General features: G+C 44.7%; 1 long non-coding RNA gene across 1 annotated transcript; it reads right to left on the bottom strand.

The window, feature by feature from the left end:
* Positions 1 to 965: 965 nt before the first annotated feature.
* On the bottom strand, positions 966 to 3,535 carry LOC129734538 (uncharacterized). The gene is made up of 2 exons (XR_008730108.1): positions 3,392 to 3,535; positions 966 to 1,120 (listed from the first exon to the last, which is right to left on the bottom strand). It is a non-coding gene; the product is annotated as an uncharacterized LOC129734538 (long non-coding RNA).
* Positions 3,536 to 4,500: the final 965 nt, after the last annotated feature.

The following is a 4,500-nucleotide window of genomic DNA, read 5'->3' as shown; positions in this document are numbered from 1 at the left end:
TCATGACTGGAAGGGGTCAGAGATAATGAATGGGTAAAATTATGTAAAAAACAGTTCTACTGACCAAAAAAAGCCCTGTAAGAGTAAGGTATTAGTGTTACTTCTTAATATTTAGCTATGGAAAGCAGCTGCACTCAAAACAATTTTGCATGGCTCTGCAAGCACAGTGGGGTTGCTGTACTCTAGGGAAAGCATGCACGTGGTGATGAGTGCTGCACTGAGCAAGATGAGGCCCCGTAGCAGGTCCTTGCACTGCACAGAAATGAATTGCCAGCTCCCTGCATGCCTCTTCTGCTCATAGGGAAGAGTAAAAAGGCACCTGAGACAAGGTGTAAGAGACTGCATTGGTGAGAACCACCATTGCCACAGCAGATGTTTGTCTCAACATTGCAAAAGCAGGAAGCCAACACCACTGCCACAACAGAGATTTATCTCATTGTTGAGGCAGGAAACCCACTGACTGACACCATGGAGCAACAGGGGGAGCTAATCCTGAGAAACTTAACCAAACCCCTGTACATGTGCCCAGACATGGGGTTGGGGGAGTTGAGGGGCCTGGAGACCCCTGAGGACCACCTGACGGTATTGGGCATGCACACCATCACCAGGTGGAAGATGTGGTTAAGCAGAACAGCTCGTGACAACGCTATAAAAGAATGGAACCAACCAACATCAGACGGAACTTTCCCCCACTGGACTTGGAAATGAATCTGACTGTTGGGACTCCACAGCTCCAGGCTGGTAGCTATTGCTGTGAACTCTTTCATTCTTTCCTTCTTTCTTTCCTTCCTTTCACTCTTTATCTCTTGCTCTCTCCTTTGCATTTGCAAACCTTTTGTCAGGCAAATAAAGTTCCTTGACACAACTCCATTTTGAGTTTTAATTCTGTTCCTGAGAATACGAGCAAAACCTTGCTCCAGTCTTTGACTGGCGTGCAACACAAGGTGTAATGTTATACTAGAACGTCCAAGCAACAGCACACTCATTTTATTGCCAATGGGTCCCACAGCATTCAGTGGGACCTTATGTACTTTATCATCCTCTATTTTGATGGTGGTTGCTGTGGTAACATCCAATCCGGCGCTTCCTGAAGTTTGGGCTGCAAGTTGGCTGCATAAGCCTGGAATTGTGGAGGATTCATTTGTATCATCACGCAGCTCCTCCCCACATTCCTCCTACCATTTCCCTGGTTTCCTGTTGCCACCTACGAGTAACTGTCCTTGAGTGTTAAATTTAGATCTACAGTATTTTACAAAATACCCTGGGTTTGTTACATCAACGGCATACCAAACCAGAGCCATCAGCCCTTCTCTTTGGACAGTCCTTCTTTAGGTGACCTTCTCGCCCACATGTGTAACAACAGTGGACGACCCTGACTACATCAGCAAAGGTCTTTGCCAGACACTCCATTTGGAAGGCAGCGGTTCCTACCTTCCCACATACATCCATTAATTCTATTAAGGTGGTATTACAATTCACCATGCCTGCAATCACCTTTCTACAAGCCTCATTTGCATTGTCCTTAGCTAATTGAAGTAACAATGCTTCCTTAGCTGCCCCATTCCATATTTGCTTGTGCAAGGAGTCTCTCAACCTATCCAGGAATGACACATATCCCTCATTTGGGCCTTGTTTTATTGTGGTCCATGACTGTTGTGGAGTGCCACGATCCGGAACTTGCAATAAAGCTTGGAGAGCTAATTCTTTTCCCTGCTGCAGGACTAAAGGATGTAAGCGAGCTTGTAACTGAGGAGTTAACCAGAGCCTCCCCCATCAATTGTGGAATCCCTGCCCCAAAATGTGGATCATCCTGGGGGTATTCTAAATTCATCAGTGATTACTCATTTGCCAAGCGCCTCCAATTTGACTCAAAAAGTAACATTTGCATAGGGGTCAATATAATTTGCACAACTGAACGGCAATCATGAGCAGTAAGCTCTGCTGTGAAAAGACTACATAACAACTATTGAGCATAAGGTGAGCCTATTCCATACTGTATACAGGTTGATCTTAACTCTTTTATCACCCCCCAGTTGAAAGGTTCCCACTCAGGGGGAGCTTTACCATCCTTTCAAAGCACTGGGCAGGCTAACACCCTGCCCCCCCATAGTGGTTGCAGCATTGATATCCCCTTCCGCGAGTGCTTGCTCCTGCATCTTTTTCCAGAATTTGGCAGGATCTGGTCCCGATGTTGTAATTTGGACTGGTTGTTGAACACAACCCGAGGTCTCCTCCAATAAACCTATGGCAGGTGGTTTGGGATCAGAGACAGGCAACGGGACAATGACCGGATCTCCCTGCCGCCCCAAAGGGAACCAACTCTGCCCACTTGACCCAGCACCACTCTGCTCCTCATGCCAGCCTTGACTGTGTGAATCAGGTGATGGCAGAAAATACGATGGCACTGAAGGTACCTTGTTGGGCATCATCTCTGCAACCGGGGATGTGGCTATTTCAACTGTAGCCTTTGTCTCCTCGTCGGCTTCTGATTGTTCTAGTAAATTGAAGACCAATCTCCATGTTGTCAATGTTGTTGTAGCAATTTTGTCCCCTCTCATGGCAGCCCCCCCAAAAAAAACAATCCAGCACTTTGCCATATCTGAATGCTGGCAACATTTTTTACTGTAACGGGCAAATTATTCCTTTTACACCACCCTAGCAGAGTTCTTATTGCTGTCTCATCATACTTTATGCCTTCATTTTCAAATATTTCTATTAGCATTGTTAATATAGGGTTTATTTCTCTGTCCACATCTGTTTGCTCTAGCAAAGCTACAATCAATCTCCATGCTGTTAATGAAGCTGTGGCAATTTTGTCTCCCCTTGAGGCAGCCTCAAAAAGTACCTTTTCAACACTTTGCCACATCTGAATGCTGAAAACCATTTTCACTGTAACTGGCAAATCATACTTTTTACACCACACTAGCAGAATTCTTATTGCAGTTGCCATATTTTACACCTTTTTTTTCAAATATATCCATAAGCATTGCAAATATAGAATTTGTCTCCCTGTCCACATTTAATTGTTCTAGTAGGTCTAAGACTAATCTCCATGTTGTTAGCAATGTTGTTGCTATTTTATCACCCCTTGAGGCAGCCTCAAAAAGAATTTTTCCAGTATTTTGCCATGTCTGAACACTGGAGACATTTTTCAGCATAACTAGCATGTCATTTATTTTGTACCATCCTAGCAAAGTTCTTATTGCCTTCTTGTTATACATTACACTTCATGTTTTAAATATACCTATAAGCATTGTTAAAGTAGAATTTTCTTCTTCTGTACCCATATCAATCAGCCCCCATCTACATTGGGTACCAAAAATTGCAATTTGAGTTAAAATGGATAACAAAAATTGCAATACACCCACATCAATTAGTTGTAACAGTTCACCTCTCACAGTGTCTGTTATGGGTTGCAGGCTCTCCCACTTGTCTCAGCTATATTGGGCACCAGTTGTTGTAGTCAGAATCCAACTCAGTCAGCCTCACACAGGACACCAACTGTTGCAGCACAAACTAGTAGGCTGCAACAAGACTTTACTGTTGGTCAGATTCTATTATCTGTGCCATTTCTCCTTCCTCCAGAAGCCAGATCACATTACCCCAACCCCCTACAATCCTCAGGGCACGTGCTTGCTTTTTTTTTTTTTTTTTTTAACCACTTAGCAGGAATGAGCTACACCTGTACATCATCCATGTCAATCAACCCACTGCCTCTGCGGCAAGGCCACAGCTGCATGTTATCAATGCTAATCAACCCACTGCCTTCATTCCTCTACAATTTTCCTTTTCCTTTCTTGCTTTCTCCCTGAAAAGATGATTCCCTTTCAAAATACGCTCAGAAAAAAGAAAGACTGATTTAGCTTGCAAAACATGTACAATCATTAGGTGATGTCTCAGCCCAGTTCATTTAGTGGTAAAGCTCTCACTGACTTCAGCAGAGTTTACCTTAAGCACCTGAGTTAATTTATCACTGAACTCTGAAAGCCTGAAAAGCAAGAGTCCTGGGCCTTGCCTGTGCTGTGTGCTAACCTTTGGGGCTGGTGAGGCATGATGGCTACAGCATGCTGCAGGATGGTCTTTGGCTGCAATAATGCCTGTTGCCAGCCCAGCCCAGGTTGGTTTGTGGAGCACTCTCATCCTCTACGTGCCCCCACTACCTCCTGTCTCGCACCTAGGGCTGGCAGCTGCTAGGGAGGGGATGATGTGCTGAGGGGTGCTGATGGCATGCACCCCAGCCACAGCCACTGCTTTTTGTGGGGATGGTGTTGGTGATCATGCTGTTGAGTAACAGGGAGTGGAAGAAAGCCAGTCTCTAAAATTCACATGAACGATTTTTTTTACCCATTATGACTGTACAAATCCTTATCTGACCTACTTGGTGCATGGGACCCGATATCAAGAGGAGCTGGAGCTGCTAGGAATCAGCAGCTTGTTGACTGCTTCCCTCGGGAACTATTGACCAAACTTAGCAAAGCTGATTTGGGTGGAGCTAGTTCA

Source organism: Falco cherrug, chromosome W, assembly GCF_023634085.1.
Source record: "Falco cherrug isolate bFalChe1 chromosome W, bFalChe1.pri, whole genome shotgun sequence".
Taxonomy (NCBI): domain Eukaryota; kingdom Metazoa; phylum Chordata; class Aves; order Falconiformes; family Falconidae; genus Falco; species Falco cherrug.
This window is presented reverse-complemented; position numbering and strand designations above follow the sequence as displayed.